Source organism: Oncorhynchus clarkii, unplaced genomic scaffold, assembly GCF_045791955.1.
Source record: "Oncorhynchus clarkii lewisi isolate Uvic-CL-2024 unplaced genomic scaffold, UVic_Ocla_1.0 unplaced_contig_3130_pilon_pilon, whole genome shotgun sequence".
NCBI classification, from domain to species: Eukaryota; Metazoa; Chordata; class Actinopteri; order Salmoniformes; family Salmonidae; genus Oncorhynchus; species Oncorhynchus clarkii.
This window is the reverse complement of record NW_027261144.1, coordinates 472,820-495,867: the sequence shown is the minus strand read 5'-3', so window position 1 is coordinate 495,867 and position 23,048 is coordinate 472,820. Positions and strand designations below refer to the sequence as shown.

Genomic DNA, 23,048 nt, shown 5'->3' with positions numbered 1-23,048 from the left:
GTCGAGCAGCAGACACTTCCTGCTCGTGTCTGCCTAGCATCGCTCCCTGGATCCCGACGGCTGAGTGGAGAGGATCCGAAGTCGCTGGGTCCATTCTTGGTCGGATTCTTCTGTTATGGTGAGTGAATGAGGACCCAAAAGCGAACTAACTTAAACAGAGCTTCTTTAATAACCAAACATAGGTAGGCTCAGATAGACCGGCAGATTCCGACAGGACAGGACAAGGTTACAGCAAACATGACGATAGTCTGGCTCAGGCATGAAACACAACAAACAAGAATCCGACAAGGACAGGAACAGAAACAGAGAGAGATATAGGGACCTAATCAGAGGGAAAAAGGGAACAGGTGGGAAACGGGGTGAATGGGTAGTCAGAGGAGACAAGGAACAGCTGGGGGAAAGCGGGGGAGAAAAGGTAACCTAACAACGACCAGCAGAGGGAGACAGGGTGAAGGGAAAGGACAGAGACAAGACACAACATGACAGTACATGACACTACCTAATACACACAAATCTAACAAGCAATCTAACGATTCCCAACAACTACCTAATACACACAAATCTAGCAAGTAATCTAACGATTCCCCAACAACTACCTAATACACACAAATCTAACAAGTAATCTAACGATTCCCCAACAACTACCTAATACACACAAATCTAACAAGTAATCGAACGATTCCCAACAACTACCTAATACACACAAATCTAACAAGTAATCTAACGATTCCCCAACAACTACCTAATACACACAAATCTAACAAGTAATCGAACGATTCCCAACAACTACCTAATACACACAAATCTAACAAGTAATCTAACGATTCCCAACAACTACCTAATACACACAAATCTAACAAGTAATCTAACAATTCCCCAACAACTACCTAATACACACAAATCTAACAAGGAATCTAACGATTCCCAACAACTACCTAATACACACAAATCTAACAAGCAATCTAACGATTCCCAACAACTACCTAATACACACAAATCTAACAAGTAATCTAACGATTCCCAACAACTACCTAATACACACAAATCTAACAAGCAATCTAACGATTCCCAACAACTACCTAATACACACAAATCTAGCAAGTAATCTAACGATTCCCCAACAACTACCTAATACACACAAATCTAACAAGTAATCTAACGATTCCCCAACAACTACCTAATACACACAAATCTAACAAGTAATCGAACGATTCCCAACAACTACCTAATACACACAAATCTAACAAGTAATCTAACGATTCCCCAACAACTACCTAATACACACAAATCTAACAAGTAATCGAACGATTCCCAACAACTACCTAATACACACAAATCTAACAAGTAATCTAACGATTCCCAACAACTACCTAATACACACAAATCTAACAAGTAATCTAACGATTCCCATCAACTACCTAATACACACAAATCTAACAAGTAATCTAACGATTCCCAACAACTACCTAATACACACAAATCTAACAAGTAATCTAACGATTCCCATCAACTACCTAATACACACAAATCTAACAAGTAATCTCACGATTCCCAACAACTACCTAATACACACAAACCTAAAGGGGTGAAGGAGAATATGTATCTACAGTGCCTTGCGAAAGTATTCGGCCCCCTTGAACTTTGCGACCTTTTGCCACATTTCAGGCATCAAACATAAAGATATAAAACTGTATTTTTTTGTGAAGAATCAACAACAAGTGGGACACAATCATGAAGTGGAACGACATTTATTGGATATTTCAAACTTTTTTAACAAATCAAAAACTGAAAAATTGGGCGTGTATATTACCCCTGAGCGTAGTACAATCACTATGCTGATAGAAATTAGGTAGCCTTGTTCTCAAATGTGCCGATAGAATTTAGCCTTGTTAAAATCCCCAGCTACAATAAATGCAGCTTTAGGATATATGGTTTCCAGTTTACATAGAGTCCAGTGAAGTTCCATGAGGGCCGTCTTGGTGTCTGCTTGAGGGGGAATGTACACAGCTGTGACGATCACTGACGAGAATTCTCTTGGGAGGTAAAATGGCCGACATTTGACTGTAAGGAATTGTAGGTCGGATGAGAAGAAGGATTTGAGTTCCTGTATGTTGTTATGATGACACCATGAGTCGATAATCATAAAGCATACACCCCCGCCCTTCCTCTTCCCAGAGAGGTGTTTATCTCTGATGGCGCGATGCATTGAGAAGCCTGGCGGCTGAACCGATTCCGACAACATATCCCGAGAGAGCCATGATTCCGTGAAACAGAGAATGTTATAATCTCTGATGTCTCTCGGGAATGCTACCCTTGCTCTGATTTTATCTACCTTGTTGTCAAGAGACTGGACATTGGCGAGTAGTATCCTCGGGAGAGGTGGGCGATGTGCACGTCAACGTAGCCTGACCGGGAGGCCGCTGCGTCTGCCCCTTCAGTGGTGCCGTTGTTTTGGGTCGGCTACTGGGATCCGATCCATTGTCCTGGCTGGTGGTCCAAACAGAGGATCTGATCCATTGTCCTGGGTGGTGGTCCATACAGAGGATCCGATCCATTGTCCTGGGTGGTGGTCGAAACAGAGGATCTGATCCATTGTCCTGGGTGGTGGTCCATACAGAGGATCTGATCCCTTGTCCTGGGTGGTGATCCATACAGAGGATCTGATCCATTGTCCTGGGTGGTGGTCCATACAGAGGATCTGATCCATTGTCCTGGGTGGTGGTCCATACAGAGGATCTGATCCATTGTCCTGGGTGGTGATCCATACAGAGGATCTGATCCATTGTCCTGGGTGGTGGTCCATACAGAGGATCAGATCCATTGTCCTGGGTGGTGGTCCATACAGAGGATCTGATCCATTGTCCTGGGTGGTGGTCCATACAGAGGATCTGATCCATTGTCCTGGGTGGTGATCCATACAGAGGATCTGATCCATTGTCCTGGGTGGTGGTCTGAACAGAGGATCTGATCCATTGTCTTGGGTGGTGGTCTGAACAGAGGATCTGATCCATTGTCCTGGGTGGTGGTCTGAACAGAGGATCTGATCCATTGTCCTGGGTGGTGGTCCATACAGAGGATCTGATCCATTGTCCTGGATGGTGGTCCAAACAGAGGATCTGATCCATTGTCCTGGGTGGTGGTCCATACAGAGGATCTGATGCATTGTCCTGGGTGGTGGTCTGAACAGAGGATCTGATCCATTGTCCTGGGTGGTGGTCCATACAGAGGATCTGATGCATTGTCCTGGGTGGTGGTCTGAACAGAGGATCTGATCCATTGTCCTGGGTGGTGGTCCATACAGAGGATCTGATCCATTGTCCTGGGTGGTGGTCCAAACAGAGGATCTGATCCATTGTCCTGGGTGGTGGTCCATACAGAGGATCTGATGCATTGTCCTGGGTGGTGGTCCATAACAGAGGATCTGATCCATTGTCCTGGGTGGTGATCCATACAGAGGATCTGATCCATTGTCCTGGGTGGTGATCCATACAGAGGATCTGATCCATTGTCCTGGGTGGTGGTCCATACAGAAGATCTGATCCATTGTCCTGGGTGGTGGTCCATACAGAGGATCTGATCCATTGTCCTGGGTGGTGATCCATACAGAGGATCTGATCCATTGTCCTGGGTGGTGGTCCATACAGAGGATCTGATCCATTGTCCTGGGTGGTGATCCATACAGAGGATCTGATCCATTGTCCTGGGTGGTGGTCCATACAGAGGATCTGATCCATTGTCCTGGGTGGTGGTCCATACAGAGTATCTGATCCATTGTCCTGGGTGGTGATCCATACAGAGGATCCGCTTCTGGAAAGTCGTATTCCTGGTCGTAATGTTGGTAAGTTGACGTTGCTCTTATATCCAATAGTTATTTACGGCTGTGTGTAATAAGACATAAGATTTCCTGGTGTAACAGCGTCAGAAAAAATACATTAAAAAAACAAAATAATGCATAGTTTCCTCTCAAAGCGAAGGCCGGGGGTGATATAGCATCCTATCATTTAGTTTTCAGAATTTTTTTTCAAAATTCTGAAAATATTAAATTTTTGTCATTTATGTTGTAAACACAACTGCCATTTAAAGTGGCAGTACACCAACATTTGAAAATATACTTAATTGTATTGATAGAAATGCATTCACTTCAAAGAGTGATCCTGACCAAAAATATGGCTTCGTTTTCTTTATTTAGCCTTAGCATCACTATTGGGAATGGTAGGGGCTTTGGCAGCATGGTTTTAAAAGCCAAAATTCCTTTAAGTTACTATAAACCAATAGTAAAGCACCCAAAACACCTTAACAAGTTGCACATAAAGAATACTGGAGGATGTTATAGGAATTATGGTATTTATATAATATCTTCAGTAGAAAAATATTTTTTTCAAGAATACACACCAATACAGCACATTCAGAGGGCAGCAGCTCTAGTATTTATACCACTGATAGACTTCATGAGGAGCTGGATTCAGTACTACAGCTCTAGTATTTATACCACTGATAGACTTCATGAGGAGCTGGATTCAGTACTACAGCTCTAGTATTTATACCACTGATAGACTTCATGAGCAGCTGGATTCAGTACTACAGCTCTAGTATTTATACCACTGATAGACTTCATGAGCAGCTGGATTCAGTACTACAGATCTAGTATTTATACCACTGATAGACTTCATGAGCAGCTGGATTTAGTACTACAGCTCTAGTATTTATACCACTGATAGACTTCATGAGCAGCTGGATTCAGTACTACAGATCTAGTATTTATACCACTGATAGACTTCATGAGGAGCTGGATTCAGTACGACAGCTCTAACTAGTATTTATACCACTGATAGACTTCATGAGGAGCTGGATTCAGTACTACAGCTCTAGTATTTATACCACTGATAGACTTCATGAGCAGCTGGATTCAGTACTACAGCTCTAACTAGTATTTACACCACTGACAGACTTCATGAGGAGCTGGATTCAGTACTACAGCTCTAACTAGTATTTATACCACTGATAGACTTCATGAGGAGCTGGATTCAGTACTACAGCTCTAACTAGTATTTATACCACTGATAGACTTCATGAGCAGCTGGATTCAGTACTACAGCTCTAACTAGTATTTATACCACTGATAGACTTCATGAGCAGCTGGATTCAGTACTACAGCTCTAACTAGTATTTATACCACTGATAGACTTCATGAGCAGCTGGATTCAGTACTACAGCTCTAGTATTTATACCACTGATAGACTTCATGAGCAGCTGGATTCAGTACTACAGCTCTAGTATTTATACCACTGATAGACTTCATGAGGAGCTGGATTCAGTACTACAGCTCTAACTAGTATTTATACCACTGATAGACTTCATGAGGAGCTGGTTTCAGTACTACAGCTCTAACTAGTATTTATACCACTGATAGACTTCATGAGGAGCTGGATTCAGTACTACAGCTCTAGTATTTATACCACTGATAGACTTCATGAGGAGCTGGATTCAGTACTACAGCTCTAACTAGTATTTATACCACTGATAGACTTCATGAGGAGCTGGATTCAGTACTACAGCTCTAACTAGTATTTATACCACTGATAGACTTCATGAGGAGCTGGATTCAGTACTACAGCTCTAACTAGTATTTATACCACTGATAGACTTCATGAGGAGCTGGATTCAGTACTACAGCTCTAGTATTTATACCACTGATAGACTTCATGAGGAGCTGGATTCAGTACTACAGCTCTAGTATTTATACCACTGATAGACTTCATGAGGAGCTGGATTCAGTACTACAGCTCTAACTCGTATTTATACCACTGATAGACTTCATGAGGAGCTGGATTCAGTACTACAGCTCTAGTATTTATACCACTGATAGACTTCATGAGGAGCTGGATTCAGTACTACAGCTCTAGTATTTATACCACTGATAGACTTCATGAGGAGCTGGATTCTGTACGACAGCTCTAACTAGTATTTATACCACTGATAGACTTCATGAGGAGCTGGATTCAGTACGACAGCTCTAACTAGTATTTATACCACTGATAGACTTCATGAGGAGCTGGTTTCAGTACTACAGCTCTAACTAGTATTTATACCACTGATAGACTTCATGAGGAGCTGGATTCAGTACTACAGCTCTAACTAGTATTTATACCACTGATAGACTTCATGAGCAGCTGGTTTCAGTACTACAGCTCTAACTAGTATTTATACCACTGATAGACTTCATGAGGAGCTGGATTCTGTACTACAGCTCTAGTATTTATACCACTGATAGACTTCATGAGGAGCTGGATTCAGTACGACAGCTCTAACTAGTATTTATACCACTGATAGACTTTATGAGGAGCTGGATTCAGTACTACAGCTCTAGTATTTATACCACTGATAGACTTCATGAGGAGCTGGATTCAGTACGACAGCTCTAACTAGTATTTATACCACTGATAGACTTCATGAGCAGATGGATTCAGTACTACAGCTCTAACTAGTATTTATACCACTGATAGACTTCATGAGCAGCTGGTTTCAGTACTACAGCTCTAACTAGTATTTATACCACTGATAGACTTCATGAGGAGCTGGATTCTGTACTACAGCTCTAGTATTTATACCACTGATAGACTTCATGAGGAGCTGGATTCAGTACGACAGCTCTAACTAGTATTTATACCACTGATAGACTTTATGAGGAGCTGGATTCAGTACTACAGCTCTAGTATTTATACCACTGATAGACTTCATGAGGAGCTGGATTCAGTACGACAGCTCTAACTAGTATTTATACCACTGATAGACTTCATGAGCAGATGGATTCAGTACTACAGCTCTAACTAGTATTTATACCACTGATAGACTTCATGAGGAGCTGGATTCAGTACGACAGCTCTAACTAGTATTTATACCACTGATAGACTTCATGAGCAGCTGGATTCAGTACTACAGCTCTAGTATTTATACCACTGATAGACTTCATGAGGAGCTGGATTCAGTACGACAGCTCTAACTAGTATTTATACCACTGATAGACTTCATGAGCAGCTGGTTTCAGTACGACAGCTCTAACTAGTATTTATACCACTGATAGACTTCATGAGGAGCTGGATTCAGTATGACAGCTCTAACTAGTATTTATACCACTGATAGACTTCATGAGGAGCTGGATTCAGTACGACAGCTCTAACTAGTATTTATACCACTGATAGACTTCATGAGCAGCTGGATTCAGTACGACAGCTCTAACTAGTATTTATACCACTGATAGACTTCATGAGGAGCTGGATTCAGTACGACAGCTCTAACTAGTATTTATACCACTGATAGACTTCATGAGGAGCTGGTTTCAGTACTACAGCTCTAACTAGTATTTATACCACTGATAGACTTCATGAGGAGCTGGATTCAGTACGACAGCTCTAACTAGTATTTATACCACTGATAGACTTCATGAGGAGCTGGTTTCAGTACTACAGCTCTAACTAGTATTTATACCACTGATAGACTTCATGAGGAGCTGGATTCAGTACGACAGCTCTAACTAGTATTTATACCACTGATAGACTTCATGAGGAGCTGGTTTCAGTACTACAGCTCTAACTAGTATTTATACCACTGATAGACTTCATGAGCAGCTGGTTTCAGTACTACAGCTTTAACTAGTATTTATACCACTGATAGACTTCATGAGCAGCTGGTTTCAGTACTACAGCTCTAACTAGTATTTATATAACTGATAGGCTTCATGAGCAGCTGGATTCAGTACGACAGCTCTAACTAGTATTTATACCACTGATAGACTTCATGAGGAGCTGGATTCAGTACGACAGCTCTAACTAGTATTTATACCACTGACAGACTTCATGAGGAGCTGGATTCAGTACGACAGCTCCAACTAGTATTTATACCACTGATAGACTTCATGAGCAGCTGGTTTCAGTACTACAGCTCTAACTAGTATTTATATAACTGATAGACTTCATGAGCAGCTGGATTCAGTACGACAGCTCTAACTAGTATTTATACCACTGATAGACTTCATGAGCAGCTGGATTCTGTACGACAGCTCTAACTAGTATTTATACCACTGATAGACTTCATGAGCAGCTGGATTCAGTACTACAGCTCTAACTAGTATTTATACCACTGATAGACTTCATGAGCAGCTGGATTCTGTACTACAGCTCTAGTATTTATACCACTGATAGACTTCATGAGCAGCTGGATTCTGTACTACAGCTCTAACTAGTATTTATACCACTGATAGACTTCATGAGCAGCTGGATTCAGTACTACAGCTCTAACTCGTATTTATACCACTGATAGACTTCATGAGCAGCTGGATTCAGTACTACAGCTATAACTAGTATTTATACCACTGACAGACTTCATGAGCAGCTGGATTCTGTACTACAGCTCTAACTAGTATTTATACCATTTATAGACTTCATGAGCAGCTGGATTCTGTACTACAGCTCTAACTAGTATTTATACCACTGATAGACTTCATGAGCAGCTGGATTCTGTACTACAGCTATAACTAGTATTTATACCACTGATAGACTTCATGAGCAGCTGGATTCAGTACTACAGCTCTAACTCGTATTTATACCACTGATAGACTTCATGAGCAGCTGGATTCAGTACTACAGCTCTAACTAGTATTTATACCACTGATAGACTTCATGAGCAGCTGGATTCAGTACTACAGCTCTAACTAGTATTTATGCCACTGACAGACTTCATGAGCAGCTGGTTTCAGTACGACAGCTCTAACTAGTATTTATGCCACTGACAGACTTCATGAGCAGCTGGTTTCAGTACGACAGCTATAACTAGTATTTATATAACTGATAGACTTCATGAGCAGTTGGTTTCAGTACTGCAGCTCTAACTCATATTTATACCACTGATAGACTTCATGAGCAGCTGGTTTCAGTACTACAGCTCTAACTAGTATTTATACCACTGACAGACTTCATGAGCAGCTGGTTTCAGTACTACAGCTCTAACTAGTATTTATATAACTGATAGACTTCATGAGCAGTTGGTTTCAGTACTACAGCTCTAACTCGTATTTATACCACTGATAGACTTCATGAGCAGCTGGTTTCAGTACTACAGCTCTAACTAGTATTTATACCACTGACAGACTTCATGAGCAGCTGGTTTCAGTACTACAGCTCTAACTAGTATTTATATAACTGATAGGCTTCATGAGCAGCTGGATTCTGTACTACAGCTCTAACTAGTATTTATACCACTGATAGACTTCATGAGCAGCTGGTTTCAGTACGACAGCTATAACTAGTATTTATACCACTGATAGACTTCATGAGCAGCTGGTTTCAGTACTACAGCTCTAACTAGTATTTATATAACTGATAGGCTTCATGAGCAGCTGGATTCTGTACTACAGCTCTAACTAGTATTTATACCACTGATAGACTTCATGAGCAGCTGGTTTCAGTACGACAGCTATAACTAGTATTTATACCACTGATAGACTTCATGAGCAGCTGGTTTCAGTACTAGAGCTCTAACTAGTATTTATACCACTGATAGACTTCATGAGCAGCTGGATTCTGTACTACAGCTCTAACTAGTATTTATACCACTGATAGACTTCATGAGCAGCTGGATTCAGTACTACAGCTCTAGTATTTATACCACTGACAGACTTCATGAGCAGCTGGTTTCAGTACGACAGCTCTAACTAGTATTTATACCACTGGTAGACTTCATGAGCAGCTGGATTCTGTACGATAGCTATAACTAGTATTTATACCACTGACAGACTTCATGAGCAGCTGGTTTCAGTACTACAGCTCTAACTAGTATTTATATAACTGATAGGCTTCATGAGCAGCTGGATTCTGTACTACAGCTCTAACTAGTATTTATACCACTGATAGACTTCATGAGCAGCTGGTTTCAGTCCGACAGCTATAACTAGTATTTATACCACTGATAGACTTCATGAGCAGCTGGTTTCAGTACTACAGCTCTAACTAGTATTTATATAACTGATAGGCTTCATGAGCAGCTGGATTCTGTACTACAGCTCTAACTAGTATTTATACCACTGATAGACTTCATGAGCAGCTGGTTTCAGTACGACAGCTATAACTAGTATTTATACCACTGATAGACTTCATGAGCAGCTGGTTTCAGTACGACAGCTATAACTAGTATTTATACCACTGACAGACTTCATGAGCAGCTGGTTTCAGTACGACAGCTCTAACTCGTATTTATACCACTGACAGACTTCATGAGCAGCTGGTTTCAGTACGACAGCTCTAACTCGTATTTATACCACTGACAGACTTCATGAGCAGCTGGTTTCAGTACTACAGCTCTAACTCGTATTTATACCACTGACAGACTTCATGAGCAGCTGGTTTCAGTACGACAGCTCTAACTCGTATTTATACCACTGATAGACTTCATGAGCAGCTGGTTTCAGTACTACAGCTCTAACTCGTATTTATACCACTGACAGACTTCATGAGCAGCTGGTTTCAGTACGACAGCTCTAACTCGTATTTATACCACTGACAGACTTCATGAGCAGCTGGTTTCAGTACGACAGCTCTAACTCGTATTTATACCACTGACAGACTTCATGAGCAGCTGGTTTCAGTACTACAGCTCTAACTCGTATTTATACCACTGATAGACTTCATGAGCAGCTGGTTTCAGTACGACAGCTCTAACTCGTATTTATACCACTGACAGACTTCATGAGCAGCTGGTTTCAGTACGACAGCTCTAACTCGTATTTATACCACTGATAGACTTCATGAGCAGCTGGATTCAGTACTACAGCTCTAACTAGTATTTATACCACTGATAGACTTCATGAGGAGCTGGATTCAGTACTACAGCTCTAGTATTTATACCACTGATAGACTTCATGAGGAGCTGGATTCAGTACTACAGCTCTAGTATTTATACCACTGATAGACTTCATGAGGAGCTGGATTCAGTACTACAGCTCTAACTCGTATTTATACCACTGATAGACTTCATGAGGAGCTGGATTCAGTACTACAGCTCTAGTATTTATACCACTGATAGACTTCATGAGGAGCTGGATTCAGTACTACAGCTCTAGTATTTATACCACTGATAGACTTCATGAGGAGCTGGATTCTGTACGACAGCTCTAACTAGTATTTATACCACTGATAGACTTCATGAGGAGCTGGATTCAGTACGACAGCTCTAACTAGTATTTATACCACTGATAGACTTCATGAGGAGCTGGTTTCAGTACTACAGCTCTAACTAGTATTTATACCACTGATAGACTTCATGAGGAGCTGGATTCAGTACTACAGCTCTAACTAGTATTTATACCACTGATAGACTTCATGAGCAGCTGGTTTCAGTACTACAGCTCTAACTAGTATTTATACCACTGATAGACTTCATGAGGAGCTGGATTCTGTACTACAGCTCTAGTATTTATACCACTGATAGACTTCATGAGGAGCTGGATTCAGTACGACAGCTCTAACTAGTATTTATACCACTGATAGACTTTATGAGGAGCTGGATTCAGTACTACAGCTCTAGTATTTATACCACTGATAGACTTCATGAGGAGCTGGATTCAGTACGACAGCTCTAACTAGTATTTATACCACTGATAGACTTCATGAGCAGATGGATTCAGTACTACAGCTCTAACTAGTATTTATACCACTGATAGACTTCATGAGCAGCTGGTTTCAGTACTACAGCTCTAACTAGTATTTATACCACTGATAGACTTCATGAGGAGCTGGATTCTGTACTACAGCTCTAGTATTTATACCACTGATAGACTTCATGAGGAGCTGGATTCAGTACGACAGCTCTAACTAGTATTTATACCACTGATAGACTTTATGAGGAGCTGGATTCAGTACTACAGCTCTAGTATTTATACCACTGATAGACTTCATGAGGAGCTGGATTCAGTACGACAGCTCTAACTAGTATTTATACCACTGATAGACTTCATGAGCAGATGGATTCAGTACTACAGCTCTAACTAGTATTTATACCACTGATAGACTTCATGAGGAGCTGGATTCAGTACGACAGCTCTAACTAGTATTTATACCACTGATAGACTTCATGAGCAGCTGGATTCAGTACTACAGCTCTAGTATTTATACCACTGATAGACTTCATGAGGAGCTGGATTCAGTACGACAGCTCTAACTAGTATTTATACCACTGATAGACTTCATGAGCAGCTGGTTTCAGTACGACAGCTCTAACTAGTATTTATACCACTGATAGACTTCATGAGGAGCTGGATTCAGTATGACAGCTCTAACTAGTATTTATACCACTGATAGACTTCATGAGGAGCTGGATTCAGTACGACAGCTCTAACTAGTATTTATACCACTGATAGACTTCATGAGCAGCTGGATTCAGTACGACAGCTCTAACTAGTATTTATACCACTGATAGACTTCATGAGGAGCTGGATTCAGTACGACAGCTCTAACTAGTATTTATACCACTGATAGACTTCATGAGGAGCTGGTTTCAGTACTACAGCTCTAACTAGTATTTATACCACTGATAGACTTCATGAGGAGCTGGATTCAGTACGACAGCTCTAACTAGTATTTATACCACTGATAGACTTCATGAGGAGCTGGTTTCAGTACTACAGCTCTAACTAGTATTTATACCACTGATAGACTTCATGAGGAGCTGGATTCAGTACGACAGCTCTAACTAGTATTTATACCACTGATAGACTTCATGAGGAGCTGGTTTCAGTACTACAGCTCTAACTAGTATTTATACCACTGATAGACTTCATGAGCAGCTGGTTTCAGTACTACAGCTTTAACTAGTATTTATACCACTGATAGACTTCATGAGCAGCTGGTTTCAGTACTACAGCTCTAACTAGTATTTATATAACTGATAGGCTTCATGAGCAGCTGGATTCAGTACGACAGCTCTAACTAGTATTTATACCACTGATAGACTTCATGAGGAGCTGGATTCAGTACGACAGCTCTAACTAGTATTTATACCACTGACAGACTTCATGAGGAGCTGGATTCAGTACGACAGCTCCAACTAGTATTTATACCACTGATAGACTTCATGAGCAGCTGGTTTCAGTACTACAGCTCTAACTAGTATTTATATAACTGATAGACTTCATGAGCAGCTGGATTCAGTACGACAGCTCTAACTAGTATTTATACCACTGATAGACTTCATGAGCAGCTGGATTCTGTACGACAGCTCTAACTAGTATTTATACCACTGATAGACTTCATGAGCAGCTGGATTCAGTACTACAGCTCTAACTAGTATTTATACCACTGATAGACTTCATGAGCAGCTGGATTCTGTACTACAGCTCTAGTATTTATACCACTGATAGACTTCATGAGCAGCTGGATTCTGTACTACAGCTCTAACTAGTATTTATACCACTGATAGACTTCATGAGCAGCTGGATTCAGTACTACAGCTCTAACTCGTATTTATACCACTGATAGACTTCATGAGCAGCTGGATTCAGTACTACAGCTATAACTAGTATTTATACCACTGACAGACTTCATGAGCAGCTGGATTCTGTACTACAGCTCTAACTAGTATTTATACCATTTATAGACTTCATGAGCAGCTGGATTCTGTACTACAGCTCTAACTAGTATTTATACCACTGATAGACTTCATGAGCAGCTGGATTCTGTACTACAGCTATAACTAGTATTTATACCACTGATAGACTTCATGAGCAGCTGGATTCAGTACTACAGCTCTAACTCGTATTTATACCACTGATAGACTTCATGAGCAGCTGGATTCAGTACTACAGCTCTAACTAGTATTTATACCACTGATAGACTTCATGAGCAGCTGGATTCAGTACTACAGCTCTAACTAGTATTTATGCCACTGACAGACTTCATGAGCAGCTGGTTTCAGTACGACAGCTCTAACTAGTATTTATGCCACTGACAGACTTCATGAGCAGCTGGTTTCAGTACGACAGCTATAACTAGTATTTATATAACTGATAGACTTCATGAGCAGTTGGTTTCAGTACTGCAGCTCTAACTCATATTTATACCACTGATAGACTTCATGAGCAGCTGGTTTCAGTACTACAGCTCTAACTAGTATTTATACCACTGACAGACTTCATGAGCAGCTGGTTTCAGTACTACAGCTCTAACTAGTATTTATATAACTGATAGACTTCATGAGCAGTTGGTTTCAGTACTACAGCTCTAACTCGTATTTATACCACTGATAGACTTCATGAGCAGCTGGTTTCAGTACTACAGCTCTAACTAGTATTTATACCACTGACAGACTTCATGAGCAGCTGGTTTCAGTACTACAGCTCTAACTAGTATTTATATAACTGATAGGCTTCATGAGCAGCTGGATTCTGTACTACAGCTCTAACTAGTATTTATACCACTGATAGACTTCATGAGCAGCTGGTTTCAGTACGACAGCTATAACTAGTATTTATACCACTGATAGACTTCATGAGCAGCTGGTTTCAGTACTAGAGCTCTAACTAGTATTTATACCACTGATAGACTTCATGAGCAGCTGGATTCTGTACTACAGCTCTAACTAGTATTTATACCACTGATAGACTTCATGAGCAGCTGGATTCAGTACTACAGCTCTAGTATTTATACCACTGACAGACTTCATGAGCAGCTGGTTTCAGTACGACAGCTCTAACTAGTATTTATACCACTGGTAGACTTCATGAGCAGCTGGATTCTGTACGATAGCTATAACTAGTATTTATACCACTGACAGACTTCATGAGCAGCTGGTTTCAGTACTACAGCTCTAACTAGTATTTATATAACTGATAGGCTTCATGAGCAGCTGGATTCTGTACTACAGCTCTAACTAGTATTTATACCACTGATAGACTTCATGAGCAGCTGGTTTCAGTCCGACAGCTATAACTAGTATTTATACCACTGATAGACTTCATGAGCAGCTGGTTTCAGTACTACAGCTCTAACTAGTATTTATATAACTGATAGGCTTCATGAGCAGCTGGATTCTGTACTACAGCTCTAACTAGTATTTATACCACTGATAGACTTCATGAGCAGCTGGTTTCAGTACGACAGCTATAACTAGTATTTATACCACTGATAGACTTCATGAGCAGCTGGTTTCAGTACGACAGCTATAACTAGTATTTATACCACTGACAGACTTCATGAGCAGCTGGTTTCAGTACGACAGCTCTAACTCGTATTTATACCACTGACAGACTTCATGAGCAGCTGGTTTCAGTACGACAGCTCTAACTCGTATTTATACCACTGACAGACTTCATGAGCAGCTGGTTTCAGTACTACAGCTCTAACTCGTATTTATACCACTGACAGACTTCATGAGCAGCTGGTTTCAGTACGACAGCTCTAACTCGTATTTATACCACTGATAGACTTCATGAGCAGCTGGTTTCAGTACTACAGCTCTAACTCGTATTTATACCACTGACAGACTTCATGAGCAGCTGGTTTCAGTACGACAGCTCTAACTCGTATTTATACCACTGACAGACTTCATGAGCAGCTGGTTTCAGTACGACAGCTCTAACTCGTATTTATACCACTGACAGACTTCATGAGCAGCTGGTTTCAGTACTACAGCTCTAACTCGTATTTATACCACTGATAGACTTCATGAGCAGCTGGTTTCAGTACGACAGCTCTAACTCGTATTTATACCACTGACAGACTTCATGAGCAGCTGGTTTCAGTACGACAGCTCTAACTCGTATTTATACCACTGATAGACTTCATGAGCAGCTGGTTTCAGTACTACAGCTCTAACTAGTATTTATATAACTGGTAGACTTCATGAGCTGTTTTGACTGCAACTAAGCCTATACAGTGGGATCCTACATTACTGACACTCTTGATAAAGATGAGCAATAATGAATGTATATAATAAATCATTCAAATACAGTGGTATATTATATATTATATATATATATGGTATATTGTATTATATATATATATGTGGTATATTGTATGATATATATATATGTGGTATATTGTATGATATATATATATGTGGTATATTATATTATATATATATATGTGGTATATTGTGGTATATATATATATGTGGTATATTGTATGATATATATATATATGTGGTATATTATATTATATATATATATGTGGTATATTGTATTATATATATATGTGGTATATTGTATTATATATATATATGTGGTATATTGCATTATATATATATATGTGGTATATTGTATGATATATATATATGTGGTATATTGTATGATATATATATATGTGGTATATTATATTATATATATATATGTGGTATATTGTATGATATATATATATGTGGTATATTATATTATATATATATATGTGGTATATTGTATTATATATATATATGTGGTATATTGTATGATATATATATATGTGGTATATTGTATTATATATATATATGTGGTATATTGTATGATATATATATATGTGGTATATTGTATTATATATATATATGTGGTATATTGTATTATATATATATATGTGGTATATTGTATGATATATATATATGTGGTATATTGTATGCAAGAACATTGAGGAAATATTATTTTAAACTAATAGTATTGCTCAGAGAAAAATATTTTGTTTAAACAAATAATATTTGTTTTATTAAAAAGGTTGAAATTATTGACACCCCTAAAGAGTATTAGAAATATAGTAGTCAAACGGTTAGTATTTGGTCCCATATTCCTAGCACGCAATGACTCTCTCTCCCCACCACTGATACTATAATTATTTGACCCTGCTGGTCATCTATGACCATTTGAACATCTTGGCCATGTTCTGTTATAATCTCCACCCGGCACAGCCAGAAGAGGACTGGCCACCCCTCAGAGCCTGGTTCCTCTCTACCCAGTACAGCCAGAAGAGGACTGGCCACCCCTCAGAGCCTGGTTCCTCTCTACCCAGTACAGCCAGAAGAGGACTGGCCACCCCTCAGAGCCTGGTTCCTCTCTACCCAGTACAGCCAGAAGAGGACAGGCCACCCCTCAGAGCCTGGTTCCTCTCTACCCAGTACAGCCAGAAGAGGACTGGTCACCCCTCAGAGCCTGGTTCCTCTCTACCCAGTACAGCCAGAAGAGGACTGGCCACCCCTCAGAGCCTGGTTCCTCTCTACCCAGTACAGCCAGAAGAGGACTGGTCACCCCTCAGAGCCTGGTTCCTCTCTACCCAGTACAGCCAGAAGAGGACTGGCCACCCCTCAGAGCCTGGTTCCTCTCTACCCAGTACAGCCAGAAGAGGACTGGCCACCCCTCATAGCCTGGTTCCTCTCTAGGTTTCTTCCTAGGTTTTGGCCTTTCTAGGGAGTTTTTCCTAGCCACCGTGCTTCTACACCTGCATTGCTTGCTGTTTGGGGTTTCAGGCTGGGTTTCTGTACAGCACTTTGAGACATCAGCTGATGGAAGAAGGGCTTTATACATACATTTGATTGATTGATTTGATCATCAAGCTTGTGACTCTACAAACATGTTGGATGCATAATGTACTGCGTCATTTTGGAGTCACTTTTATTTCTAGTGGGCACAAAATAATCTGTGTGTTAGTAGAACAGGTTTGTGAACTCAGCCCCAGGACCAACTGGATGTGGGGACTCTGTTCTTTGCTCTTGGCATTGCAGGGCTTAGTAATGATATGAAAGGGGGTCACTGTATTTTAAAGGTTTCCAAAACCCAATTGCTAATTTTTGAGTTGTATTATTAGTGGATATTGTCCCAGTTCTGCCCTGCATGCACTGCCAGTAGTTTTGTTTAATCTCTCTCCCTCTCTCCCTCTCACTCTCTCTCACTTTCTCTCTATCTCTCTCTCTCTCCCCCCACAAGCCCCCCTCTCTCCCCCCACAAGCCCCCCTCTCTCTATCTCTCTTCCCACAAGCCTCTCTCTCTGTCCCTCTTCCCTCCCCTCTCTCTCCACCAGCCTCTCTCTCTGTCCCTCTTCCCTCCCCTCTCTCTCCACCAGCCTCTCTCTCTGTCCCTCTTCCCTCCCCTCTCTCCCCACCAGCCCCTCTCTCTGTCCCTCTTCCCTCCCCTCTCTCTCCACCAGCCTCTCTCGCTGTCCCTCTTCCCTCCCCTCTCTCTCCCCACCAGCCCTCCCTCCCCTCTCTCCCCACCAGCCCCTCTCTCTGTCCCTCTTCCCTCCCCTCTCTCTCCTCACCAGCCCTCCTCTCTGTCCCTCTTCCCTCCCATCTCTCTCTCTCCACCAGCCCCCCTCTCCGTCCCTCTTCCCTCCCCTCTCTCTTTCTCTCCACACCAGCCCCTCTCTCTTTCCCTCTTCCCCCCCGCTCTCTCTCTCGCTTTCTCTACACACCAGCCCCCCTCTCTGTCCCTCTTCCCCCCTCTCTATCTCTCTCTTTCTCTCCCCACCAGCCCCTCTCTCCCCACCAGCCCCTCTCTCCCCACCAGTCCCTCTCTCCCCACCAGCCCCCCTCTCTGTCCCTCTTCGCTCCCCCTCTTTCTCTCCCCACCAGCCCCTCTCTCCAAACCAGCCCCTCTCTCCCCACCAGCCCCTCTCTCCCCACCAGCCCCTCTCTCCCCAACAGCCTCTCTCCCCACCAGCCCCTCTCTCCCCACCAGCCCCTCTCTCCCCACCAGCCCCTCTCTCCAAACCAGCCCCTCTCTCCCCACCAGCCCCTCTCTCCCCAACAGCCCCTCTCTCTGTCCCCCTTCCCTCCCCCTCTCTCGATCTCTCTCAATTCAATTCAATTTCAATTCAAGGGGCTTTATTGTTATAGAAAACACATGTTTACATTGTCAAAGCAAGTGAAATAGATAATAAACAAAAGTGAAGAAAAAAAACAATTGGGGTGTCAAAAATAAACAATCCACCCTCTCTCTCTCCCTCTCCATCGCTTTCATTAGCTTAGTTGTTTAGATCATGCTAATCAGCTCTTTCATTAGCTTAGTTGTTTAGGTTAGGTTAGTAGTTAGTAGGGTAGTTTTGTTTAGTGTGGGGGAGAAGAGAGGAGGGGAGAGGAGAGGAAGGGAGGAGGTTAGGCTGCTAAACACACCATGGTTAGAGAGGGATACAGAGGAAGGTAGGGGAGGGGAGGGTGGGGGAGAGGAGGGGAGAGGAGAGGAGAGGAAGGGAGGAGGTTAGGCTGCTAAACACACCATGGTTAGAGAGGGATACAGAGGAAGGTAGGGGAGGGGAGGGAGGAGGTTAGGCTGCTAAACACACCATGGTTAGAGAGGGATACAGAGGAAGGTAGGGGAGGGGAGGGAGGAGGTTAGGCTGCTAAACACTCCATGGTTAGAGAGGGATACAGAGGAAGGTAGGGGAGGGGAGGGTGGGGGAGAAGAGGGGAGAGGAGAGGAAGGTAGGGGAGGGGAGGGTTGGGGAGAAGAGAGGAGAGGAGAGGAAGGGAGGAGGTTAGGCTGCTAAACACACCATGGTTGGAGAGGGATACAGAGGAAGGTAGGGGAGGGGAGGGTGGGGGAGAAGAGGGGAGGGGAGAGGAAGGGAGGAGGGGAGAGGAGAGGGAAGGTAGGGGAGGGGAGGGTGGGGGAGAAGAGAGGAGGGGAAGGGAGGGGGTTAGGCTGCTAAACACACCATGGTTAGAGAGGGATACAGAGGAAGGGAGGGGAGGGGAGGGGAGGGAGAAGAGAGGAGGGGAGAGGAAGGGATGAGGGGAGAGGAGAGGAAGAGAGGAGGTTAGGCTGCTAAACACACCATGGTTAGAGAGGGATACAGAGGAAGGTAGGGGAGGGGAGGGAGAAGAGAGGAGGGGAGAGGAGAGGAAGGGAGGAGGTTAGGCTGCTAAACACACCATGGTTCGAGAGGGATACAGAGGAAGGTAGGAGAGGGGAGGGTGGGGGAGAAGAGGGGAGGGGAGAGGAAGGGAGGAGGTTAGGCTGCTAAACACACCATGGTTAGAGAGGGATACAGAGGAAGGTAGGGGAGGGGAGGGAGAAGAGAGGAGGGGAGAGGAGAGGAAGGGAGGAGGTTAGGCTGCTAAACACACCATGGTTAGAGAGGGATACAGAGGAAGGTAGGGGAGGGGAGGGAGAAGAGAGGAGGGGAGAGGAGAGGAAGGGAGGAGGTTAGGCTGCTAAACACACCATGGTTAGAGAGGGATACAGAGGAAGGTAGGGGAGGGGAGGGTGGGGGAGAAGAGGGGAGGGGAGAGGAAGGGAGGAGGTTAGGCTGCTAAACACACCATGGTTAGAGAGGGATACAGAGGAAGGTAGGGGAGGGGAGGGAGAAGAGAGGAGGGGAGAGGAGAGGAAGGGAGGAGGTTAGGCTGCTAAACACACCATGGTTGGAGAGGGATACAGAGGAAGGTAGGGGAGGGGAGGGAGAAGAGAGGAGGGGAGAGGAGAGGAAGGGAGGAGGTTAGGCTGCTAAACACACCATGGTTAGAGAGGGATACAGAGGAAGGTAGGGGAGGGGAGGGAGAAGAGAGGAGGGGAGAGGAGAGGAAGGGAGGAGGTTAGGCTGCTAAACACACCATGGTTAGAGAGGGATACAGAGGAAGGGAGGGGAGGGGAGGGTGGGGGAGAAGAGAGGAGGGGAGAGGAGAGGAAGGGAGGAGGTTAGGCTGCTAAACACACCATGGTTAGAGAGGGATACAGAGGAAGGTAGGGGAGGGGAGGGTGGGGGAGAAGAGAGGAGGGGAGAGGAGAGGAAGGGAGGAGGTTAGGCTGCTAAACACACCAAGGTTAGAGAGGGATACAGAGGAAGGTAGGGGAGGGGAGGGTGGGGGAGAAGAGAGGAGGGGAGAGGAGAGGAAGGGAGGAGGTTAGGCTGCTAAACACACCATGGTTAGAGAGGGATACAGAGGAAGGTAGGGGAGGGGGGGTGGGGGAGAAGAGAGGAGGGGAGAGGAAGGGATGAGGGGAGAGGAGAGGGAAGGAGGGGAGGGTGGGGGAGAAGAGAGGAGGGGAGAGGAAGGGATGAGGGGAGAGGAGAGGAGGGTGGGGGAGAAGAGAGGAGAGGAGAGGAAGGGATGAGGGGAGAGGAGAGGGAAGGAGGGGAGAGCATTTAGAGATATGCACATTAGAATTATTTATAATATACAGTATGTGTTGTGTGTTGGGGTATTGGGAACTGGAGGTGTACTTGTAAATGTCTGGGTGATGGTGTTGGGGTATTGGGAACTAGAGGTGTACTTGTAAATGTCTGGGTGATGGTGTTGGGGTATTGGGAACTAGAGGTGTACTTGTAAATGTCTGGGTGATGGTGTTGGGGTATTGGGAACTGGAGGTGTACTTGTAAATGTCTGGGTGATGGTGTTGGGGTATTGGGAACTAGAGGTGTACTTGTAAATGTCTGGGTGATGGTGTTGGGGTATTGGGAACTAGAGGTGTACTTGTAAATGTCTGGGTGATGGTGTTGGGGTATTGGGAACTAGAGGTGTACTTGTAAATGTCTGGGTGATGGTGTTGGGGTATTGGGAACTAGAGGTGTACTTGTAAATGTCTGGGTGATAGTGTTGGTTTGTTGGTGTGGAATGTACTTGTAAATGTCTGGGTGATGGTGTTGGTTTGTTGGTGTGGAATGTACTTGTGGGAAAGAATTTCCTCCCGTGAACTCTATTCTATTCTATTACATTCTATTCTATTACATTCTATTCTATTACATTCTATGTCCAGTTCATCATGTAGAATCAAACGTTTATCCAATAGCAGCAACAGTTCCTCCTATGTTGTAGCTATGTAGTAATACCATTAGGCTAAACTGATTTAGCCCTATGCTTTGCACTGATAAAACCTAATAAACTATGCTGTAATACGGTTACATAGCTTACTGTTACAGGGGACTGGTGTGGCCTCTGACTGGTAGCATAATACATGGAGATACATCAGAATAGCCTAACCAGTCGACATTATACAGTTATACTGTATAGAATAGACAAGGCTGCACACTTTACAGAATAGGCCTATAAGCGCGTTTACGTCACTGACGTGGGAAAGGTTGGCGTCATATGTTTGCGGTTACGTTCCTATCTTCCCCGCCCGCTGCTGCGGTTCGCGCTGTGCTGCGTACCGAGGCAAGACAAAGACTCGCGACATCATCTACACATACAGGGATAACAGGAATACAATGATGCTTTCTGTGTTTTCATAATCACTTCTATCGAGGTTATATCTTCTAATCCCGTTACCAATCATAATCGATAAATAGCCTAGGCTATCTCTGTGCCGATGAGCAATGAACGGTTATCCATCGAGCCGTTCGCAGGCTCGATCCAACTCCTCTGACGCTGAATGATTTCACCGAGGACAGGATGGAGTTTCTGAATGGTTACATGGTGATCCGTGATCGATAATGTAGCCTATGTGCTATCAGGTTGAGAGGGCTGATCACAATGTATCAGTTTAGCTCATCAGCATCAGTCCTTCGGGGAGAATAAGAAGAGTCAAACCGCTGAATGCTCTGTGCATCCCTTACCTCTCATACGCTGCTCACTCGGGCATTACTCCATGATCGGCGAAATGTCCCGGTTCACTCTGGTCACGTTTCCCTCAACGTTGCACCTCGCACGAGAAGAAATAAATATAGAACCCTAGAAACGGCAGCAGCAGCAGCCCTTCCCGTTACCGGTTGTGCCTGGTGGAGGCAAGAGGTACACCCTCCGGTACTGATGCCATCGACGCGTGAATCCGATCCTTAAATCCGGAGGCGGATAAAAAAAAAAAACGCGTCTGTTATGCAAAATAGATGTTTTACCCTCAAAATCCGTTAACGCTCAAATAAGGGGCATCCGATACCTCTTCATTCAATATGCGTCCACTGTCACACAAAGCGTGATTTTCCTCTCTCGCTCTCTCTCTCGATTGCTCGCTCTGTCTCGCTCTCTCCTCCTTTCTCCTCCTCTCTCCTATTGGCCGTCCTCTCACGTGTGTCTCGTGAACAACATTAGCCTGAGCAACAGTTGTGGAATCGGCAATTCGCCTTCAAAATAAAAGTTCGCATTGAAACTGATGCAAACGGATGAAAATATTGAAA

At 43.2% G+C, this 23,048-nt stretch overlaps 1 protein-coding gene across 1 annotated transcript in view; it reads right to left on the bottom strand.

The window, feature by feature from the left end:
* Positions 1–22,822, bottom strand: part of LOC139405230 (F-box/LRR-repeat protein 16-like) — an 81,548-nt gene extending 58,726 nt beyond the window's left edge. The window contains exon 1 of the mRNA XM_071147667.1: positions 22,491–22,822. The gene's annotated coding sequence lies outside the window, so the exon portion shown is untranslated. The remainder of the gene's footprint in view (positions 1–22,490) is intronic.
* Between the last annotated feature and the right edge of the window lie 226 nt (positions 22,823–23,048).